This window comes from Emys orbicularis, chromosome 7 (genome assembly GCF_028017835.1).
Source record: "Emys orbicularis isolate rEmyOrb1 chromosome 7, rEmyOrb1.hap1, whole genome shotgun sequence".
Classification (NCBI taxonomy): Eukaryota; Metazoa; Chordata; order Testudines; family Emydidae; genus Emys; species Emys orbicularis.
In genome coordinates, this window is record NC_088689.1 from 126,775,278 (window position 1) to 126,800,374 (window position 25,097).

A 25,097-nucleotide genomic window follows, 5' to 3' on the forward strand; every position below is an offset into this window, starting at 1 on the left:
GTATTGCAGGAAACATTACCCTCAGTCTGGGGCAGCTGGGTGAAATGTAATGGTCTGTGACATACTGGAGGTCAGACTAGACTAGATGATGTAATGTTCCCTTCTGGCCTCCAACTCTATGAATCTCTGGAAAGGAAACTTTTCATCTCATATTTCATCTTTCCCTAAAAAGCAAAATGAATCCGTGGAAACTGAGTGGCCCATAGGCCTATCAGCCCCAATAAGTGCTATTGTTTTTAAAGTTCCGGGCGTCATTTGTCACCAGTATTAGCAATGGCTGAACTTCCCCAGGTTTGGGTTGGAGAAGAAATGAGACATGGGTGTTTGTCTGAACCCTTTGAAGGAGTAATATTGCTCTAGGAATCACATGAAAACAGGCCGTGTTTTGTCTGAATTAACACAAGAACAATTCTGGGCTAGATCCCAGTTGGGGTAAATCAGTGGAGCACCAGCTGAGGAGCTGATTTCTTTAGATTGTAAGCTCTTCAAAGCAGGGATCACTTCTGTGTTTGTACAGTACCCGGCACAATAGGGCCTCATTCCTGACTGGGGCCTTGTGTCAGTACCAGAATATAAATATTCCATCATAATAATGGTCCAAGATCAATCGCTGTAGTTTGGCATTTCAGTTCCAATTCCCAACAAATCAGGAGGAGCAAAGGAGAAGGAAAATAGGCTTTAAACAAAGGTGTCTAAACTTGTTTGAGTCCCGCAGGAAGGTTCAGCTTTGGCTGGAAAGGTTTGGAGGAAAGGTAAAGATTAGTTCGTTTGTTAGCCAAAAAAATCTGTCCATACTGAATATTTTACTCTATTCTGGGTATATAATTCTGGACCCATCCTCTTTCGTTTTTATCTTCTTCCTACATCATGACAATCCCACACATTACGTTGGAATCTGGACTATGATGACCCTGTCTGAGCTAATCTGAAACACTGTTTTGATGGCCAAAGGGCTGTTACCTCACAGAGAATGCAAAAATACACATTCCCCCTCCCTTAAGCAATGTATGGGAATTTGCTTTCCATAGGCCCCAATTTAGCAAATTGAGAGCAGTTTAAATACTCTGATACATAGAGACAGCCTGCTGATTTGGGCCAGATATAGCCGAGCTGAGTAAATTGTTAGACACATAATTTAGTCAATGAATTTTGCCCCCATTTCTGCTGCTAGAATCACAGAAAAGTAGGGCTGGAAGGAGCTCAAGAGCTCCTCTAGGCCAGCCCCCCTTGTTAAGGGAGTCCCAAGGAAACCTATGTCATCCTTGACAGGTTTTTGGTCCAACCTGTTTTTAAAAACATCCAGTGACAGGGATTCCACAGCCTCCCTTGGAAACCTGTGCCGGTGCTTAACTACTCTTATAACGAGAGAGTTTTTCCTAATATCTAACCTACACCTCTCTTGCTGCAGACTAAGATGATTACTTCTTGCCCTACCTTCAATGGACATAGAGAACAATTGTTCTCCATGCTCATTATAACATACACCGCTACCTCGATATAACGCCACCCGATAGAACACGAATTTGGACATAACGCGGTAAAGCAGTGCTCTGGGGGGGTGGGGCTGCGCACTCCGGTGGATCAAAGCAAGTTCAATATAACACGGTTTCACCTATAACGCGGTACAATTTTTTGGCTCCCAAGGACAGCATTATATCGAGGTAGAGGTGTATTTGAAGATTATCCGGTTCCCCCTCAGTCTTCTTTTCTCAAGACTGAACATGCCCAGTTTTTTTCACCTTTCCTCACAGGTCAGGTTTTCTAAACCTTTGATCATTGTTGTTGTTCTCCTCTGGACTCTCCAGTTTGTCCACATCTTTCCTAGAACTGGACACAGCTCTTGAGTTGAGGCCTCACCACTGCCAAGTAGAGTGAGACAATTAGCTCCTGCGTCTTACATACCCTAGTCTTGTTAACACATCCCAGAATGATTGTAGCCTTTTTTCAACTGCATCATATTATCTCCTATGCAGTTTGTGATCTACTATAACCCTCAGACTAGTTTCAGCAGCACTACCGCCTCGCCAGTTATTCCCCATTTTGTAGCTGTGCATTTGATTTTTTTTTTTCTTCTTTTTCTTCCTAAATGTAGTACTTCGCACTTGTCTTCATTGAATTTCATCTTGTTGATTTCAGGCCAATTCTCCAATTTGTCAAGGTCATTTTTAATTCTAATCCTACCCTGCAAAGTGCCTGCAACCCCTCCCAGCTTGGTATCCTCTGCCGATTTTTTATAAGCATACTCGCCATTGTTATCCAAATCATTAATGAAAATGTTGACTAGCCATCCAAGTATGAGAGTGAACCATTGATAACTGTTCTCTGAATATGGTCTTCCAGTCACTTACCCGCCTTATAAGTAATTGCATCTAGACAACATTTCTCTACATTTCATGTATCATGTACAAGGATGTCACAATTTCCCTGATTGTGTTCATTGTTCCACATTATTCCATTATTCTTTTTCTCTCTCTGGATTGACCACAAGTAGAACTCGTGCTGAGAAATGATAATTAGAAAAATCACGTTCTCAAGCATTTCTCAACCCTGATTGTAAAATTCGTATTTGTACTTGTGACTTTGAAATGTGCTTCCCATGAACATTCATGCCAGTAAAACTCAGTCACTCAAATGCTCTCACTCATTAGCATGTTTATGTAGCTGCCAATCTCAGCAGGGCATTCCATTATAGGCTCTGAAGTGCTGCTGTCAGGAAGGTCTGAGTAGTTCTCCCTCCCCCAATTCAGAAACAGCTTGAATACTTTCAGTCCTTTGTTTTCTGCTGAAGGAGACAAACAGGGGCTCGAGGAAAAAGTAACAGCATTTGGAAATAATTCTGTTTGATCGTGTGAAGAGCTCTCTGAGCCTCAAAGGTACTCAATAAAAAGCTAATACTTCATTAGGTAGTGTTCTAACCTACAGTCTCCTTGGTTGAACTAGCAAGTGTACAAAAGTTATATGATACATTAATGAATGGGTAGCTACTGCAGGGGCTCGAGAAATGCATTTGGAAAGGCAAACATGATACTGTGGGAGTTGTGGTTAAAGGGGATTCATTTTGCACAAGATGATTTCAGCACGGTCATTTGTCCTGAATTGTGACTCTTTGCTATATAGCCTGGTGTAGTGTTCTTCACGCTTGGGGCCAGGTCGCCCCCTTCTGGCAGTGTCAGGAAGTTGATATGCCCACCGGAAGCTCATTGCCAATATGACTTGCGGCCGCATATTTGCCCAAATAGCAGTTCAGGTTTCCAGGGGGAGTGCTCAGCACACCACCAGTGAGATGGTAGCCCGGCCTTCTGGCTGCGGTGAACAGCAAAAGCCTTTTGCTTCCGGCCCTCTCGGTAGGTCGGAGCAGCTAGGCAATCTATAGCCTTCAGCCTCTTGGCTGGGACAAGCAACAACAGTTTCGGATTCCAGCCCTCTGTGTGGGTGGACCAATTAGACAGTCTTTAGCCCTCAGCCTTCTGACTGGGGCACACAACAATAGTCTATGGTTCAGGCCTTCTAGCCTAAGGTGAACATGCAGCCAGCCCCATGTGTAGGGGGCCGGTGGCAGAGCACCCGGGCCCACCCTGCTCCAATGGGTCCTAGCCCAAGGCCCTAGCAGTGGTGAGTGATCCCGCCACAGAGTCAGCAGGGAAATGTAAGGTCACTGCCTCATGTCCCAATAGCACGACTGGACCAATGTTGGGTTTCCCTAGACTACTTCCTACATGTGCTTGTTGCTGCTCCATCATCACCGGGCCCTGGCTCGCAGGCTCGTGGTCAGGCTGTTAGACCCGCAGCAGGAGTCTCCCTATGGGATAGGGGAGAAGGCAGATACCGGACACAGTGTTGGTATATAATACTCTAAATACTCTTTGTTGCTTACAATAGAGAGTATTTATAAACCTCACTCACTCCACATTCATGCTCCAAGCATATGATACCAGAGTCCAAAGGTCGGAATGAAGTCCCGATGGCCAGTCAAGGTTCAGGGAGCCAGCATTACCACATCTTGATTCAAACGGCTCTGGATCCACGAATGACTCCAAACTGCAAGTGTATCGAACACCTTTTAATAATCCACTCTGTCACGTCATCCGCTGTTTGGGCCCTTCACCCACAATTTCAAAGAGACAGTTCTGGGCAAATTGCCATAGCCCAAGATGTTTACAAACCGTTCCAGGCAAAATCATTAATATGAATAATATAACGATAGGATGTAGCATTAGCTTTAGAAGAGGTGTAACACTGGGAGACCATCCTTTAAAAACATCATTCCAAAATTCCCTCTGATTCAAATCACCTGCCATCAAAGAATCAGTTATAATATGTCTGGTGACCTCCACCCTGAGGTTAGTCACCGGTTGTATTTCTCCAGCCAATAACCCCAACGTTATTCTCCATAACAGGTAATCCCAGGCTTTATGTAATCTGCACTGGATAGCACCTTTATGGGTCTTTGACCTCTCTCTTTCCCTAACAACATAATAAACCGCAGTATCAGCCAGTGTACTTCTGGCTGCCTGCCCAAAGCATTTTTCACTCGATCTACTGCCTGTCTAAACTCTCCAGTGGTAGAATCAGTGCTCTGATTCACTCATATTTAAATTCTCTGTTCCTCCTAACTCTGCCCACTGTACTAGCCATGTAGCTAGATTTTTCGTATTCACTGGGCCTAATGACTTTGCCATCATCTGTAAGTCTGGCAGGAATTATTTGTGTCTATTCTGACTGTATCTCCCCCGCTGCATCCCTAACGGTTGATCTCCTTTCTATCACTGCTACAGACTTTTCTGGCTTATTCTCTCCTGGCCAGTTTCTTATTTCTTCCCTCAATTTAGTAAAAAACCCCTCTAGAGGCTTTTCCTTTTGACACCCCCCCCCCCCATGGGTCAAGATCGTCTGGATCCTCTCCATACCAAATGTCTCCATTCCACTTTTCACTGAAATCCCAGTCTCCATTGTCCCTTGGCACACAGTCAGTTCTCAAATTAACTCCTTCATTGCTACCACTTGATTTTCTAATTTATCCTTATCTGCCTTAATCTTTTCCCAATCTATCATTTTCTTTTCCAGTTCCCCATTTGTTCTAGCTGGGTTTGTGTTATCTGTGCCTGCCTCACTTCCTGCTCCAAATTTTCCTGGCAAGTTTTAGAGTTCTCTTTTAACATCTGTAAGCCAGCATATATTTCCCCCTTTTATAAAATTGCCCTTTTTACTGCCTGCCACAACAGCTATACTGCGGCCATTTGTTTTTTCCTGGCATTAGGTCTCTCCACTCCCCCCCGCAATGCTCCACCAAGTGTTAGACGTGCAACAGGAGTCTCCGTATGGGATAGGGGAGCAGGCAAATACCAGACAGTGTTGGTATAAAATACTCTTTATTGCTTAAAATTTTTCGCTTTCTTTGTTAACACACAACTCATGTCAAGCACACTTCATCCACACTAGGCCTCAAATGGCCTATAACGTCTTACATGGATATATGGATTATATATACCAACAGAGTGGCCCTTCCTCTGATCCCTCCCACTGTCGTCCATCTCCTGGGGCAGTGGGTTGCCGGTCTTCTCCGAGGCCAGTCCTGGACCCTGCTCAGGGCTCAGCTCTCTGGGAGGGACGTCTGCCTCCTTCCCTGGTCTGGCCACAATGGAGCTGTACTCTTCTACTTCCTGTCCCACCCTTGCATTCCAGCCAGGGGGTGGGGTGGGCTTAGCTGCACCCACCAGGGGGAGTTAACCCCCTCTGCACTGGAGTGAGGCCACTCCGACGCACTACACTGGGTCTCAGTACAGCAGTGGCCCCGACGCAGGTTCAAATCGAGCCCAATCTGTGTGAGACAATGGGCATTCTCTTCCAACTACCATGGGAAGTGGTGCATTCTCCAGCCCTTGAAATCTGGCTGGCTGTCGGAAGGCGTGTTTTGGTTATCGGGTTCAATACATGAGTATCTGGATGAAATTCTATAGCCTGGGTTATGCAGGAAGTCATACGAGATGATCTGATGGACCCTACTGGCCTTAAAAGCTATGAAGAAAGCTGCAAATTCAGGCAGGCATTTCTCGTCAAAGAGCATCACCTCTGAGCTTGGAGTGGAATTCCCTACAATGTTTTTAGTTGTTGTTGTTTATGACTTGAATTAAAGGTTGTCTATAAGTGCCAGCCAAGATTGAGGCCCCATGTACTAAGCACTATACAGACACTGAGTGTCTATGCAGCTCCGGCTGGCATACTCGTACTAGCGTTAATTTAGCTCACATGGCTACCAACAGCAGTGAAGACATGGTGGCATGGCACAGACAGTGGTGCAAGCTAGCAGCACAAATACAGACCCAGGTTTCCAGATGGCTTGTGTAGCGCTGTGGTCCTGCTTTTAGGTAGCCAGATTAAAGTTAGTTGGTTTGCCTGCCCAAGCAGCAATCACATCACAGCTCTGACTGCAGTGTCAACATACACTAAGTGACAGTTCTGCCCTCAATAGACAGGACAAGGAGTAATGGTCTCAAGTTGCAGTGGGGGAGGTTTAGGTTGGATATTAGGAAAAACTTTTTCAGTAGGAGGGTGGTGAAGCACTGGAATGGGTTACCTAGGGAGATGGTGGAATCTCCTTCCTTGGAGGTTTTTAAGGTCAGGCTTGACAAGGCCCTGGCTGGGATGATTTAGTTGGTGTTGGTCCTGCTTTGAGCAGGGGGTTGGACTAGATGACCTCCTAAGGTCCCTTCCAACCCTGATATTCTATGACAAAGGGTGATGCACAACCCTACGGGTACTTGAGAGATCATTAAAACTGAGCCAGTACCAGCCAAAATTATTTATGACTCTCACTCCCATTTAGAAATGAACTTGCTTTTGCCCTGCTTGCATTCTTTGGCACCAGTTCTGCAAATGGATCCACCTAAATCTTTTTCCCCATGTGGTAACAGGTCATCTACAACATGACACTTCCAATTATTTCCTCCCATACTCATTACCTTGCAGCAGTCAACAAGGAATTTCATCGAGATTTCAGAACAGGAGGAGAAAGGATAGCAATAAGCAAACTCTAGACATGCACCCCACATTCATATTCAATCGCAGTGCTGATGGGGAAAGAAATTCGGGGCTCTGTATGTGAATGATGTGATAAGAGAGCAATACGAATTGACTAAAACAATGAAGGTAGTAGTGGGGCTTTATTATAACTGGACTTTATGTACATGGGTTAAACAGAATAAGGGATAGCTCTAACGTGGGCTCGGGAGCAGATTGCCAATGGCAAAGACGAGCAACACAGAAGATTAAACAAACAGAACTGTCTGGGGTGTTGAGGAGGAGCCTCCTGTGGTTTTCCATGGTGGAGCAAATAACATTAGCCTCCAAGGTTAGGAGATGAGATGTTCAGGTTAGAGAATAGCTGTGTAGCTTAAAAGTCAAACGCGATCTTTCCTGCAGATTGCCAAAGCTAAGGAGAAAAATTAAGAGAATTGGCATAAATAAGAAGTGGCAGAGTTCATACAAAGGAGCGCAGGGTTTGGCTGTTTAACTGTCAGGGTCAGTAAGGGGAGATCTGCAGTATAAGCTCCGGACGTGGAAATGTGTGCCTTTGTCTTGGGGCTGGAAATGCAGCCTGCTTTAGAAAGACCAGAACAGGGGATCGGGAGATGCCAGGGACATTTGCCCAGCCCTACACCTGCAAGGGAAAGAGAGGTCCCTTCCAATCACAAGGCTGAAAATAATAACTTCTAGATGCAGTGGTTAAGCACAGATGCAATATGCTGCTCTCAGTCTTTGGGTATTGCCTTCTCTAGGGCCCTGCCAAATTCACGGTCCATTTTGGTCAATTTCACGGTCATAGGATTTTTAAAATTGTCAATTTCGTGGTTTCAGATGTTTACATCTGAAATTTCCCGGTGGTGTAATCGTGGGGGTCCCAACCCAAAAGGGGGTCATGTGGGGTCGCAAAACTGTTGTAAGGGGGTCGTGGAATTGCCACCCTCACTTCTGCATTGCCTTCAGAGCTGGGCTTGGAAAGCAGCAGCCGCGGAGCTTCCTGCTGCTGGGAGAGGTACCCGGAGGTGGGTCTGATCTCTCCCCAAGAGTGGCCATGCATGGAAAGAGGAAGTCCTGTCCCTCCCCTGCCCCACCGGGACTAGCAGCTGGAGCCTGGCGCACAGTAGGAGCTCCCGCTGGGGCACTGCAGCCCTTCCCATCCCTCCCCCTTTAGGATAGCTAGATTTCATGGGGAAGATCTGATTTCACGGTCCGTGACACGTTTTTCACAGATGTGAATTTGGCAGGGCCCTAGCATTCTGTATCTTAAAAGCAGCGGGTACAGCACATTCAAGGATCGGAAAGCAAGACCCTTCAGATTCTGCTGAGCTTCTTCCCTCCCTATCACTTCTCGCACAGTTGTGGCTGCCTCTTATCTGATAGAAGAGGGTTCTGTGAGCAGCTGGGGCGAGGAGAGCCACAACGTGAGGGTGAACTGTTCTGCCATGAGAGCTGAAGATGCTCTTATCAGCACCCGGCAGCCCCATCCATCCATATTAATTTCATTCCAAATCACTTTGATTTGCTGAGTGTCAGGAGAGCTAACAAAGGGCTCCTCTTTGAAGAAAGCGACAATCATTTCCCTCTTTTCTCGTCCTTAAGAAATTTCAGAAACAAGGGAATCTCTCCCTTCCCTCTCCCCCAGCTTTCTTATTTTCTAGCCGGGGATGACGAATGAAGCTAATCAGAGGAGTAAATGTTCCTGGCAACGTTATTCTGGGAAGTGGCTGATGCATGAGGAGTGACTGAACATGTCACAGATCCCAAAGGGGTTCATAATGATTTGGGGAGTGTGCATCCAGACTGAAAGCCAGGGCCAGCAATAGGCACCAGCAAAACAAGCTGGTGCTTGGGGCGGCACATTTTTAGGGGCAGCATGGCTGGCGCCAGAATGCTGCCCCTAAAAATGTGCCCCGGCCGCCCTAGCTCACCTCCGCTGCTGCTGCCACTCACGCGCCGCTACTCGCCCTCCCTCCCAGGCTTGAGAGCCTGGGAGGGAGGGGGAGACTTCGAGTGGCCGCGGCGTGGGCGCTGCTTCTCCCCCTCCCTCCTAGGCTTGAGAGCCTGGGGGGAGGAGGCAGGGAAGGGGCGGAGTTGAGGCGGGGCCAGGGGTGGGGTAATTTAAAAAATGGGGGGGGGGGGGGGAGGCGGCCAAAATTGGTTTTGCCTTGGGCGGCAAAAATCCTAGAGCCGGCCCTGCTGAAAGCTATGCCCGCTAGGGAGGCTTTAATAATAAAATCCATCGGGAGATCCCAAAGTGCTTCACAAGCATTTGTGAGAGAGGCAGGTTATTATCCCTGTTTTAATCAGGTGCACATGGAAGCACAGAAATGTTTCAGTTTTCCAACAAGCAACTTTGTGCTTTCTCCCAGGGTCTGCCACATGCATGGGAGGAGCTGCCCGTAGGCACCTGCGAAACCACCTCATGTCCTCCTTCAAACCCTCCTCTGCCTTAATGCCTACGTATATCTTGACAGTGGTTAGGCAGTTGGTGTGTTGAGAACACTGTTTATTGTGCTGACCTGTACTGTCTCATTGTTCCCTTGTGCTCTGTCTGCAGCATCCACCTGTTGTCTACACACTCATGCTTAGCTTGCAGGTTCTTTGCACCCAGCACAACAGGGCCCTAGCTTGTGGCTGCTCCAGTAACACAAACAATAAATAACAAGGTCACGCAGGAAGTCTGTGATAGAACCGGAAGTATAGCTCAGCGTTCCATGACTATCAGGCCTGAGCCTTAATGACAAAAAACAACCTCACTAGCGAGCCATTACTGCTTTTTAGTGGGTTACGGCCCTGATCCGGCAAACACTTATGCATGTGCTTAACTTTCAGCATGAGTAGCCCCATTGAAGTTAGTGGGACTGGCCACATTCATAAGTGTTTGCAGGTATGGCGACTTGCTCTGTTCCTCAGCATTCCTGGTCCTTTTTTTCTGCCTGAAGGTTACTGCAGCATCAGTGGATGGGAGAGGGGACCAGAAAAATTGTTTGGGGGCAGGAAGAATCAAAGGGGCCGTTTACATGCCCCAAATGTGTTCAAGATTTGCCCGTTAGTCCCTTTGGGCCTGTTTTTCGCCGCCCCCAGCTCCTCGCTAAGCAGCTGCCCAACTCGCGTCCATGTACAGATCTCTAACTCCCTGAAACCGAACAAACCTAGCCAGGGCCGGCTCCAGGCACCAGCCGACCAAGCATGTGCTTGGGGCGGCACCTTGTAAGGGGTGGCCAATCTTTGGGTGGCGGGGCGGCGCTCGGGGTTGTTTGTTTTAGCGGGGCAGGGCAGCGCTCGTGGGGGGGAGGTTTGTTTCGGCGGAGCGGCGCTGCTTTTTTTTTTTTTTTTGCTTGGGGCGGCAAAAAAGTTAGAGCCGGCCCAGCACCTAGCTCATTGTCAGTTGGCCTAGTGCGCAGCTGGTTTACAGGTCTGCATAATGTAAAGCCCCGAGTATCTGACACTCAGAAAGCAGTCTATTCTTTCACTTAAAGTCCAGTTACAAAAACCAAGGCATCGCTTTACCGTACACAACAAACAACGCTAGCATATGGGGACAGAATAAAGCACCACCAAATTTGCCACACAATTTTTCTCCCTGTTATAATTGTTCTACTTTCAAGTAAAATACCGACCAAGCTGCAAACTTCACCCAGACAGCAAGTCAGTTGTATTAGATCATCATCTGAAGAGAGAACACCTGCCATCACATCAAGCCTCCTTCATGTTATGGCAGAAAAAAGTGACCACATTTGCAGGAATCTCCGGATTGTCCATGCATGCTTTGCAGCAGTTTTTTTCATATTTATAAAATATTGCTCCATATAGGGCCAGCTTGCAACATAATGACCCCAAACATATGGATTTTTCTGTTAACTTACTTACAATGGGTATACAATTGATACTTATCTTCTGAGCCAAGTTTTTTTTTTTTTTTTTTTTTTTCATAGTGTAATAAGATGCATCATATATTGCTATTCCCCCATATGAGTACTTGGAGAAAGACTGATCAGCTGAGAAATTTCGAGAAATGAAATGTTAGAGGAAAACTGCTTGGCAGCAGTGCAGTCAAATAAAAGGAGAGTAGCACCCACAAATCTGCTGATGATCCAAAGGACCGTGATTAATGTGAGGCACTCAGACCTTCTCTGTTCTTCTTACCCCTAAACTTCAGTGTTCTACAAAGGGGAAAAAAAACCCATCTTACACATATGAACCAGGCACCATTTTGTTCAGCTCCCCCCCAGGTGAAGAAAATGGCAGCATGGGAAAGCAAACCCTCAAAATGACTCGCAAGATGTGTAACTCAGCCTGCACAGAGTTGGTGCCACTGTCAAGGAGAAAATAATTGTGATCAAAGTCACTGGGACACACATTTGCCTGTGCCAAACGATGGGAAAGGCATCGTGCCAAACCTTTGCAGAACAGCAGCGTAAGCCTGGTGCCAATTACTGAATAACTGTCAGCTTGATAATGGGATCTTCTTGGGCTGTCCCTGTGCTAATGATTTGTATAATGATGAATGTCTTTTAAGACATGTTTATCATGATAAGGATAGCTGTTGTGTATTTTAGAAGTTTTCTGTTGTTTACAATGTTGTTTTCCCACTGACTCAATGGGAGAAGACTTGGCCCATACTTTATATTATAACTTTATTATATCCATGCTTCCACTGATTCTGTATTAGTTATTCCATTAAAATATCTGCATCTGACAAAGTATTTGCAGTAACCAGTGTATGAGCAATACAGTTGATTCGGGTATTCATATAGTGTATCAACAGTCCAGGCTTAAGACTCCAGTAGCAAAGCCTTTGTAGCCTAGCAGATGAAGGATCAGCCTTACATTTTAAAAGGAACTGGGTGGGATTTTAAAAAATGGTCAGCATGGGCTGAAGTCTGCTCCCATTGAAAGCCATGGCAAAGCTCCCATTGAAAATCAGTGGGAGAAGATTTATGCCAGCATTGAGTGCTTTTGAAAAATCTCATTCGCTGCATTCAAGGTCTGGTCCAAAACCCAGGGAAATCAATAAGTGTCTTTGCATTACCTTCAATTGGCTTTGGGTCAGGCCCTGAAATCCCACTTGGAACGTAATGGATGGTGAACGCATTGGACTGGTAATCAGCAGCTGTGGATTCTAAGCTTAGCTCTGCCATGGGCCCCCTCGGGCCTTGGACAGGTTATTGAGCAGTGAACAACCACCAGTGGCCAGCCAGGTTACTCACTCTGGGCACTGAACAGATAATTTTCCCTTTGTCAAGGTGCCTGCATTTTTCTCCACTTACCTCCTTGATGGACGTGTTGTGAGGCAGAATTCATTGGGAGCTGGGTGAACGCTGCCGAAATACCCAAGAAATGTAAATGAATTTGCTCTGATTGCGTTCATGCTCCCTTTGTGGGAGCTTTCCGTGGACGTTATAAGTGAATGAGGTGACTGGCAGGGATGTCCTTAAAAATCCCAGCCCTCACTCATGTTAGAATGACTGAGATCTGCAGGACTGGAAGCCATGAAAAATATCATAGTGTGAACCCACCATCATTTCTGTGGGTTAAATAAAAGGCTCTGAATTATTGACACAGATTTTTTATATAGTGTGGCTCTGAAGGAACAGTTTCTGAGACAGGGGTTGGCAAAGTGAGCCACTGGAGAACTGCCTAACTTTAAGCATGTGAATTAGTCCCATTGAAGTTAATGGGGTTACGCAGGTGCGTAAGTACTTGCTGAACGGAGGCCTGAGGGATAGATTTCACCCCAAGGATTGACAATGGCATTTAGGCCTCCAAGTCAGCAAAGCACTTGCTTAAGACCCACTGAAGTCACTAGGACTTAAGTATGTTGCGACGGGTTGGATCACAGAAACCCCCTTGGGAGCTGCCACCCGATGTGCCAAGACTACCCCTGCTTCTGTTTTCCCTGCCAGCTCAGGACTCCAGCACCCTGTCTTGCTGAATCAGACACTCCCGTCTGGCTCCAGACACAGACCCAGGGTCTGAATCACTTGTCCCAAAGCTGCAAGTTTACCTGAAAACAGCTCACAGTAGTGTGCTTGTCTTTAGCACTCAGATGCCCAACTCCCAATGGGGTCTAAACCCAGATAAATCCGTTTTACCCTGCATAAAGCTTATGCAGGGCAAACTCATAAATTGTTCGCCCTCTATAACACTGATAGAGAGATATGCACAGTTGTTTGCTCCCCCAGGTATTAATACATACTCTGAGTAAATTATTAAATAAAAAGTGATTTTATTAAATACAGACAGTAGGATTTAAGTGGTTCCAAGTAGTAACAGACAGAACAAAGTAAGTCACCAAGCAAAATAAAATAAAATGCGCAAATCTATGTCTAACCAAACTGAATACAGATAATCTCACCCTCAGAGATGCTTCAGTAAGTTTTTCTCAGACTGGACACCTTCCAGGCCTGGGCACAATTCTTTCCCCTGGTACAGCTCTTGTTCCAGCTCAGGTGATAGCTAGGGGCTTCTTCATGATTGCTCCTCTCCCTCTCTCTTCTGTTCCACCCCTTTATATATCTTTTGCATAAGGCGGGAACCCTTCGTCCGTCTGGGTTTCCACCCCCCCCTCACTGGAAAAGCACCAGGTTAAAGATGGATTCCAGTTCAGGTGACATGATCACATGTCACTGCAAGACTTCATTACTCACTTGCCAGCACACACATATACAGGAAGACTCACAGGTAAACCCAGTCATCTGCAGACAATGGTCCTTGTTAATGGGAGTCATCAAGATTCCAAACCATCATTAATGGCCCACACTTTACATAATTACAATAGGCCCTCAGAGTTATGTTTTATATTTCTAGTTTTAGATACAAGAGTGGTACATTTATACAAATCGGATGATCACACTCAGTAGATTATGAGCTTTGTAATGATACCTTACAAGAGACCTTTTGCACAAAGCATACCCCAGTTGCATTATATTCACTTATTGTCATGTTTTTATAAAACCATATAGACTGCACAACGTCACATATGTGCTTAAAGTTAGGCAGATACTTAAGTGCTTTTCTGAATCAGGGCAGTGGCCCACATAGTACTGCTAGAGGCATATCAAAATGCAACCTGTTTTCTCACTGCTCAGCTGCAATTCTGTGGAGCACATTCCTCTAAACCACCTTCAGCCCCAGGAAGTGCTTATCCCACATGGAATGTTGCACCTTGAGGGGGAATCACCCTACGACCTCAGGACTTTTCTCCTGTTGCCCAGCTAGAGCAGTCGACTTCTCTGCCAGCCAGCACATCCATTTGAGCACACAAGGCACTAGCACGCTGGGCTAGCCATCCATGGGGACATTTACCAGGTTTCTGCACACACATACAGGCTTGTGAGGTGCTCGGGCAGAAGCAGCTGCCAATACTGTGCGTAGAACTGAGCGAAAACCTGATTTTTTTTTTTTTCAGCCCAGAGGCAAGTCACTGGGTACACTCACTGCTAGCAGCACCTCCCGCTGGCCATCCTGGGGATTAGCTCTGCCAGGCATTGTGCTACCCCTCCGATGGTGTCTTCCCCCATGCTGTCTCACCCTGCAACCCCTCTCACTCCAGGGACTGCAGTCTCCTCTTTGTGGCTTGGCCCTTCAGCCAGGTCACTAAGGTCCTCCCATTCCGGGGAATTCTAAGTCTTTCCAGACCCGCTGTCTGGCTGGCGTCTCCAATGCCCTGTGCCACTACCCAGTGGCTGATGGGGGAACCCAGGCCCACCCTCTACACTGGGTTCCAGCCCAGTGACCCTATAACAAACAGCCAAGGTCTCTGTGCCATCCTACCCCTTGCTGCTGTTTCCTTGGGCTTCTTCCTACCTATTTGGCTTCCCCCCTTTCTGGGAGTGGCTGCAGCCTACTTCCCTGTCTTCCTGAAGCCTCCTGTCTGTACCCAGCTTCCTGGCTCCCAGGGCCGGCTCTAGGATTTTTGCCGCCCAAGGCAAAAACAATTTTGGCCACCCCCCCCCGTTTTTTAATTACCCCACCCCCGGCCCCGCCTCAACTCCGCCCCTTCCCCAAATCCCCAGCCCTGCCTCCTCCCCCCAGGCTCTCAAGCCTGGGAGGGAGGGGGAGCAGCGGCGCGCGAAACAGCTGTTTCGCGCGCCGCGGCCGCTCGGAATCTCCCCCTCCCTCCCAGGTTTGAGAGCCTGGGAGGGAGGCGAGTAGCGGCGCATGAGCGGCAGCAGCAGCGGAGGTGAGCTAGGGCGGCCGGGGCACATTTTTAGGGGCGGCATTCTGGCGCCGGCCATGCCGCCCCTAAAAATGTGCCGCCCCAAGCACCAGCTTGTTTTGCTGGTGCCTAGAGCCAGCCCTGCTGGCTCCTCCTCCAGGTGTAGCCTGGGGAGTTAATTGGCCTGCCTGGCCATTTTAACCCCTTCCAACCCCGTCACAGGCCCTAACCGGAAAAATAATTATATATATATTTGTTATTTTGGGTCACCCCAAACATTCTGTTTTGGGGTTTTCTCTAAAAGTTTTTGTTTTGGGTCATATGAAATGTTTCATTGAACCCAAAATGGATTTTTGAAGGGGGAAGGGGTCATTTCATTTAGTTCTTTAAAAAAAAAAAATCAACTAGCTAAATTTCAAAATGAAATGTCATTTTGAAATGCAAAGTTACAATGTTTTGTTTCAACCTTAATTTTTTTTTTCTGAAATGATTTGCCAAATTTGACCTGAGTTTGTGAATAGTTTTGGTCGACCCAAAACTGCGTTTTTCAGTGGATAAACTATTCATCCAAAAATCTTCATCCATCTCTAATCGTGCATGCGTTTTTAGAAGCCTACTAGAAATTTAGCTTTCTGTCTCCAAATTCCCTTTGGCTAATTCAAATCCCACCAGCCCAAGTACTATAACCTGAGATTTTTGACGGAACTCTTTGCTAAAACACACACACACTCAACTATTTCAAAAATACCAAAGCAATGGAACACCATAGACGACATCTTGAGAAATTCCGATTTTCTATGGATTTCCTCTGATCTAGTTTTATACATTTGAGGTCCACTTTAAGTAGCACTAACTATTTGATCTCCATTGAAACACTGGTACTGTTTAACGTGATGTGTAACTTGGACTAGAATACAGTCAGAATGTTTAGTTCAGCCATTAGATTTGTTTTTTTATTTTCACCATCAGACCTCTGAATACCATATCACTGTCACCACTGTACACCCTCTCCTCTAATCCCAAAATAACTTGAGATTTAACAGATTTCTAATTTCTGAAATGAAAGGAATCATTTCTTGTTCAGAAGGTTGCCTTTGAGAAGTGGATGGTTTTATGGCTTAAAACTGCAAGGTTACAGGGGTCACCAAGATGAATCCCAATTAAAAACCCCTCTCCAGGGAAGAATTAGCACTCTCATATAACACAGGCAATCAACTTATGGGCTCTTAGCCTCAGGCACACATTACAGAAGAAAATCGATGGAGAGCAGGAAGACATTTAGGTAAATTCCAGGTGGGCTTGTGCTGAAATCTTAAAATGCCAAAGGAATTTTACTGATTTTTCACATGAAAACGAGGATCTGAGTGGGGACTGAATAAACTGAGTGCTACTTGCTAGGGAATTGATTGAAGCCGACTAGCAAAGCAACACAGTTCCAGCAACTGACTGGCTGGAAGGAAAAACAAACAGTGAATTAGTGCCTTTTGGGGTCGTAAGGTGGCAAGCAGCGGAAAAAGAAAGCCTTCAGGTTCTGCACACTGACACTTGGATGCTGTCACTCCCACTCCACGCTGGATTTGAATGGGAACTGAAATCTTAAAACTTCCTCGCATCTCAGCCCAAGTCAGCCCAAAGGAGGGGAATGTGTGACCTGCCAGAGCTGTTTTTGTGCATTGAGCATGTGATATACCACCATCTGCTGATCACCTAAATAACAAGACAACCTGGCTGTAACTGGTGTACAGAGCATGGGTCACCTGAGATCCAGGAGGCTGGCACAACAGAAGAATGAAAGGACAAATTTTCAGAGTAGCCACGGTCCCATTAATTGGCCGCAGCCTTTCAGAAGAGGCTAATACGGTGGGCCAGTCCCATAATCCCCACACAGACAAAATCTCCACAGTCAGCTTTGCCCATATATTTCTTTAAGATGGTGGTTACCCATAAATACGTCAGTGTAGTCATTGTCTTTCCTGTAGTGCGCATCCTGGAAATAACTTGCCCCCGCCTCCCATAGACAGATCAATGGAATGAGCTAGCTAAGCTATCATCCCTGTGATAAGCCTTGTGCTGTCAAAGCAGTATCTCAAACTCCACTGGCCAGAGTCTTCCACTGACAGAGTCTTCAGTGGGTTCTGCTCCATTTCAAGGAATAATGGAGTCTCCTGCTCAGGGCTGCTTGTTTATCTGTATGCAGGGTTGATGCTCTAGAGTGAGAACAACATGCTCCAAGGTCATTTTAATTGCAGATCACTTCAACAGAAAGAGGGGGGGGGGAGAGGGGAAGAGAGAGAGAGACAGGAACATACTGAACAGTTGTAAAACTGCGTAATAAACTCCTGTACCCATTCAGGTTTGAAATGTATTCTCCTTTATTTATAGATTTTTTTTTTCTTCACTGAATTATTTAATGTTTATAATACAAATAGCGCACCATAGACTCCAGACCCCATTATGCCAGGCGCTGTACAGACACAAAGAAAGACAATCCCTGCCCTGACGATCTTGCAAACTAAGGCCCCGATCCTGTTGTGACCCCTTCCTTCAGTGGAGCTCCATTTTGGTCACTGAAGGAGGAAGCTAGCCTTTAAAGATTACCTGAGTTAACAGGCCTGGAGGTAAACGTCAGCTGTTGTGGCTTGTTAAGCTACTGACAGATGTCTCCTAATAGTGGGAAGCCATAAAAAGAAACATGGGTGTCGTAGCCGAAACAGGAGACTCCCAAGCCAGATCCTAGTTAGGGGAAAGGCAGAATTGGAGAGTAATTCCCCTGGCTTGCACTGAGGAGGCCTAGGGACCGTGACCACAATTTTGCTTGTGTGCTCCAGCTAGACTCTTGGCTGAAGGAAGCGGAGCCTTCCATTTTGTAGACTCCTAGACTAGGTGGAAGTAAACTGGCCTGTGTGATGCTGGCAGACCAGGTGTCAGCTCATGCCAAGGCCCCTCGGCCTCACTGAACACTGACAAATTGCAGAGCTGGAAACCAGTCTGGCTCATCTGTATGTTCGCATTTTTGTTCTATAGGCATTAGAGTTATAAAAGTGTTTCGACTTTATGAAATGCTTGTGAGTTGCATCAATCTCACTTATAATACCTGTGTCCCATACTATACGGTTAATATTAAGTGATTGCTCTGTAACAATAAAAATGTGTTGGGGTTTTTTTGGGGGGAGGGGGAAAGGGGGTGTTACAGTTTGAGATCAGCCAGGGGAGAAGCATTACCAAGTGGGAAATGCTAGAGGAGACCTGCACAAACACTTGTCCCAGCCGGTTGAGCTTGGGGGGAAGGGAATAATAATCCGTGTCGAGAAGAAATTGTTATCCCTGTGCTACTTGGACTTCAGGGAGAGGGCAACACTTGTAAGCATAAGCAAGGGATGCCCAGCTGTTTCGCTTGGGTTAGCCCTAAAGGACATACAGAGCTTGCACATTAGCAGCTTCTATTACTTTTGGCAACCTAAGACCATAACTCATTTGTGAGTGTATGTTTACCTGCTTTAATCTTGTAAATAACATTTCTTTTTCCTAGTTAATAAATCTTTAGTCAGTTTATTATAGCGTAACCCCCGAGGAGATGACCTAGATTCCTGGGGCTCTGTCTGCTGGCAGCTCAGGGGGAGGCAATGTCCCTGGTAGGGAGGGGGAGCCAAGGCAGACTCCGAGTCTGCCCGGCAACCAATAGGGAGTGAGATGCTCTTCCCAGGGTGCTCAGGAAAGGGGAGAAGCCATTTTTTGAGTCAGTCTGGAGCCAGCCAGGGCAAGGGCAGGACTGGGTGTGTGGGGAGCTGGTGAGTCCCAGGCCTGCATGCAGGGTTCCCCCTGAGAACTGGCCTCTAGGGACCTGACAGCAAGATCCCTCAGCTGGGCTTTTCCTTCTCCACTGATGACTCCCAGTTTGTAGAGTTTTGCTGGGAAACTTCCCCAGCCAGGCTGAGTTCGCCCTCCAGCTCCCTAGGTGAGACCAGTCCTCACAGGGTCAGCTCTGCTCTGGCTGCTAGTCCAGGGCTGCTGCCTGCTGTGTGTGTGTGTGGACGCTGGGGTAGAAGATTAGTTTGGATTTTAGTGTAGTTGTGTAACCTGCACCTTGAGCCCTGCACCCCTTTGTGATGAGGGGAAATCCTGGGACCGACGCAGCCTGACTCCTGCCTGAGGAGGATCCCGGCCAGCAGAGCTCAGCCCCTCTGCAGTGACCGAGGAGTCCAGAGTCAGCTCTGAACCTGAGGATCATTCATGGAGTTTGAGTGCACCATCTTTTAGTTAGTCAGTCAGGGAACTTGTTTTGGGGACCCCCTACTCCCTGAACTGTGTCCTCAAGCCAGGGAGTGAGGGTTTGAGGATTTTATAACCGGCTGTGTATTAAACCTGTGGAGGGACTTACCACCTCCTCCCACTTGTGAGTCCTTTGGGCTGTACTGAGCCCAGTCAGCCACACTGCTAAACCACTGCAGAGAAGAGATCGTGGTCATAGGTCATCAAGGGCCCCAACAAAGTACGCGTACCGATGGGACACTGATTTTACATTTGCTACATCAGGTCACGTAACTGGGGAAAGTCATGGGTATTATCAGAGTGGGCACCGGTGACCCTAAAAATAGTATTTTACCTCGTTATGTTATATTTGTCTCCTGTTTAATATAATTACTGTGTTGAATATATTGTATGCGTTTGTGTTATTTTTTGGGAGTCTCCAACTCTCTGGCAAGTAAGTGGGGGTTACCCTGTGGTTAAACTTTTCCTCCCAAGCTGCCCTGGTGACCCTACCAGGAAGGAGCGAGGGGGGTGGGAGGCAAGATACACCCTGCTGAGTGGGTGGCGGGATCCAGAAGAACCCAGACCTGTCCATCAAAACCTGTAAGCAGATTGGCATTAAAGAAGGTAACCAGGTGGAGAGGGGGCACTACAATACAATTGGCTACAAGCCCTGTCTTTGGTGTGAGATCTGAGGTGCAACTGACTGGGGTAAGTGACTGGTCTTCTGGGACTGGGAATGACCTGAATATTGTTGTGATGTTTGGTGTAAGGGACCATCTGTCACAATGGCAAGCTTGTCTGGGTGGCAAGATAGACTGGAGCACCCGAGTGGACTGTCTGTGACTCCATGGTAAGGCTGTTGTAGTGCTTGAGGAGCACTTGATAATTGGTTGGCGAAATCTAAGTGTAGAACTCACAACCAATTCGGGGCTTGTGCCCAGCTTCTTAACAGTCTGCCCTGAGGTTGGGACTCATGATCATGAGCCACTCCAGATAGCATGACACCCTGTATTGGTTTTGTTTATTTGGACCTGCCCCATGATGCTTCAGTTTCTTTCTAGCTGACACTAGAATTTTCCCCCCTCCTCTTTGCGGCCTGAATTAAAGGGGCAATGACTGGTGACCTTTTAAAGAGCTATTGTACCACCCAATCGGTGTAGTTTTCAACAACACAAATTCTGCATGAAGAAAACTTTGCACGTGCAGTCCGAGATTAATGAGAACAAGAAATCTTAGGAGTAACGGTGAGTGAGCGTAGCAGGAGGAAATACAGGGATTCAGGAAGAGAAATGAGTAGAGAATTACACATGAAACACAATCGGCACCAGCCGTGCAAGACATGACAGCAAGAGGAGACTATTTAGAGGAAGAAACTTAGGAAGATGTATTGAAAGACAATGAGAAAACCAAAGGAGAAAATTCAAAAACAAAGATACTAGGGATGGAAAGAGGGTGGCCAGAGTGGTAGAGTGAATGTCCAAGAAAGTGATAAATATCCTGAAAGGTGAAAAAGAGAGGATACAGCCAGAAGAATGCCTACAGCAGTCAGCAATTAAGCATGCTAGTCAATGGCAAGATTTGTTGCCCAGATAAATTGAGTTTCTGCACAGTTACCAGTTTATCATCTAGGGAACGAATCCAAGTGGAGTAAGAGTGGAGCTATAGCCAATGTGGAAACATACAGCCGAGGGAAAGATTGGCAGGTAGCTTGCACTTGTGCCTTCCTCCTCACTGCATGATTGTATTTACTGTTACATAGAGATTGGCAGCATCATGTGTGAAATGGGAAGGGGCCTTGCTGGGGACACTCAGGGAAAAGAGTCTAATGAAATGAGTGCAGATAAATGATATTGGAGCAATGAAGAAAGCAGGAAGTAGAACACAGGCATGATGATGACAAAGAATAGTTTGTTACTCATTACATAATTTTAGTATGTTCTGCTTCACAACACATTTTAAAAGGTTCCTGTCTTTAAAAGCTCAATTCACATCGACCAAATGAAGGGGAGGACAGTTCAGACACAAACAGTGGGTGTGTTTCCTGCTAAGGCGAAGCACATCAGAAAGAAATGTGTTTGAGAAGGATAGTAAAAAAGGGGCCTGGTGGCTAATGGAAACTGGGAGGATGGTCCAAGGATAACTCTGGTGTGGGATAAGAAAGCTGGGAGTGTGTGAAGAAGACTAAGGGAGCACTTAGAAGATGAAGAACCTAGAGATTAAGAGCAGGTATAAAATGAAATAAAAGCAAAGATGTAAAAGAAACCAGAGTCCTGAAGGCCAGGCCTTTAAAGGAAATGTACAGCTCCCAGTAGCAAGAGACTTCCATAATCCTGATCTGACCACGAGGACTCATGGATTCCACCAAATTCCAAGGCATGCTAACGAGCTGCAGCTCTCCATCCGCAGGGTAAGAGTCAAGGACCTGGTGAATCGTTATCATTCTACGCTAGCTTTGACCATCAACAAACTGGCGCCCAAATCAGCCCTCCTTCCCCATTGCTCTACACAGATCTTGTTTTGTGACATCTTGCAGCAGAGGAACAGGAGGAAGCGTGGGGTGGTGGAAACCCCGGAGCTGATGGAAGAGAACAAAGGCTGATACATACAGGATGAAACATAATGAATTTTGCCAAGCCTATGCTAAGGCTGCATTACAGGCCATGAGAGCCTTCCTTTCAGCCTGCACTGCAGCAGCCAACATCCATCCCTAAGGAGCAATCCAGAGTGGTAAACCGCTTCATGGCTCCTGAGTGCCTCCAGCCTGCTTCAGAACCAAGTACATTCATGAAGGCTTCCCAAACAACCTGGATCAAGCCCATCTGCATTCCCAAAGTTCAGAGTTCATTCATCAAGACGTTCTGGACACCCTGAGGGAGTCTTGAGCCAAGACTTGTGAATTAATCAATTCAGTCCATAATTTAGAAGTGCTCCTCAGTTCCTCACAGACGCTAAGCAAATCACATAGCAGCCTCCAAGAGAAACACTTTCTGCTTTCTCTGGCTGGGTGGAGGATGCTGTTCCATCTTGACAAATGACCACCTGGCCTCAGTTATTCATGTCTTTGTCACCTCGCAGCTGGACTACAGCAACACAATATACCCAGTCATGAAGTCTCCAGCACTTAAACTCCAACTAGTGCAGAACACTGCAGCACATCTCCTCAACACCACAGGCTACAGAGGAACATCAAACCTGTCCTCTGCTCCCTACCCAGTTCAAGGTCTCAGTCCTTATCTGCAAGGTTGCTCCATGACCTGGATCCAGGGTATTTTTAATGATCACCTAAGGCTCTAGGATGAAGATTCTGGTCAACAATTTCACCCAGTCATAATGAAACTTTCTACAATAAGATGAAAGCTCATCTGTGCAGGAGACAGCTTTCTCTGGGGCCAGTTTGAGACTGTGGAATGAACTCTCCCAGGAACTATCACAAACCTTCCACTCAAATACCAGGACCAGGTACACTTCTTTGACCTGCCTTCTCTAACAGAAACTTATAGCAACTTATGTGTAATACGTATATTTAAAAAAAAATCCAAATCACAACACTCTACCACACACATTTCTCCCCCTTGGGAAGAGAGAGAGAACAAATACCGCATGACAGACATTAGTCACACTGCTTAACACAAGACTGGAAGGCACTCAGAAACTATGGTGATAAGTGCAGGATAAGGCCTTATAGAGCACAGAATAGAGGTTTGGAAAGAGGATGCATGCACACTAGTATCTGGAAGGTAGGAGTCTAGTGTCCAAAGAGTTGCCTGGGTGGCTATTGAAATACACTGAGAGCTACAGTGTCATAGAGACAATCTGAACTGAGCTAACTTTGATTCATGCTAAAATAAATGGTACAAAGTGCTCAGGAAGGATAACAACTTTGCCTAACAGGAAGAGTGGGCAGGAAAGGTAGGCAGCTAAAGGATTCTTGTAAAAGGACACTGGTGACTGAGGAGTTTAATCATCTTTTCAATTATGTGAATATGAATTCTGAATTGAGTGAAGATGGCTGCATGTTTCTGGGAACAGTACTGAGCCATCAGTGGAACAAGATGAAGTCACTGCGGTTCAGCAAAGAACGAAAGAATAAAAAGGATTCACTGAAAGTCTGTTCTGTTTTAACAATTGTATGGGGATTCTGATAAAACCTGAGTCAGGGCAGTTACAGAAACATATAAAGCAAATGAGACGTGAGCAGATAAAGTAACTTTCATAATCAAACAGATATAGTGCTATAGAATACAGCAATTCATTCCAAAAGAATTGATCAGTATATCCAAAGTAGCACCCCTAAAATGAACATCTGTTCTGAAAAGTGACTACAAATAATAGCATTGTGGGGTTCCATGTTTCTTGTGTCTCAATTTCCATATCCAATTTTCTCACTTACAAGTAAAGATATGCTTCTCCCCCCTTCCCCCCCCCCCCAAAAAAAACCCTGAGGCTGCAAGCCCAGTAAATTCAGCCTTGAATCCCAAAGTCAAGCTTGATTTGCCCCTTAATCCCTGGTAATAAAGGGCCTATGCACCAATCAACGTTGTAACCCAGTGGTCAGTGTGTGCTGTCCCCAGTCCACAGAGGATGCAAGTCTGTTCCAAGCCCAGTTGCAGACCCTGGTTCTGTAGTTCAAGCTGTAGAGACTCTCACTTTCAGTCTCTGTTCAGTCCCCAGAGTACTAGCCAAGATGGAGTCTGTCTCTAAGCCCCATCCAACTTTGCTGAGGGAAAGAGCATCTTCTTCACTGAGGTAACCCCTTTTTGGTTCTCCTCCCTCTTTGCAAAGTTATGTGGGTAAAAGATGAAAGAAACTGTATAAACATAAGATACTGGTGCCTCATACATCCATAATCAGAAACCAGATCTTCTCTCAGGAGGTGCAGGACATAACCAGAAGCATTTTAATAGGAAGTCCTATGTTGAGAAATATAAAACATTTTCTGCATGGGCTGCACAGAGGAATTTATCACCAGTGTAAATAACTGTCCCAGATATTTTAGACTATTTGCTGTATCTCAAGAAATTGGGATTGTTACTAAACTCAGAGCTTATCCATTAGCTGAAGCTATATTTCACATTCCAGTAGAGGGGGTCTTTTCTGTATGCTCTACAGACAAGACGTTGCTATATTTTATCTATAAGTTTAAATATTACTCTTACAGGACCACTCATTTAATATTTTGCTTGTAGTATTGTTGTAGCTGTGTCGGTCCCAGGATATGAGAGAGACAAGGTGGGAGAGTGAGGTAATATCTATTATTGGCCCAACTGCTGTTGGTGGAAGGGACAACTTTCAAGCTTCACACAGTTCATGAGGAAGAGAGGGAGAGATTTTCACAGATTATTTTAATAGATTATAAAGACAGAAGAGACCATTATGATCATCTAGTCTAATCTCCTGCATAAACCATAGAATTTCACTGACTAGTTCCTATATGAAGCTAATAACATCTACACCTTCTATGAAGTCAAATCCTTTCTCATCTGTACACTGCTTATACAAGTAAGGAAGGCAGAATTTGCCCCAAAATTCTCATCTACCCATGGATTGTGGGACCTCAAGAGTTCTCGTGAGTCATTCCCTATATCCTTAGTCAGAGGCCTCCTCAATCTATTTGTTTTCATTAGACACTATCCAATTTTAGATGTGAAAATTCTATAACCAAAGA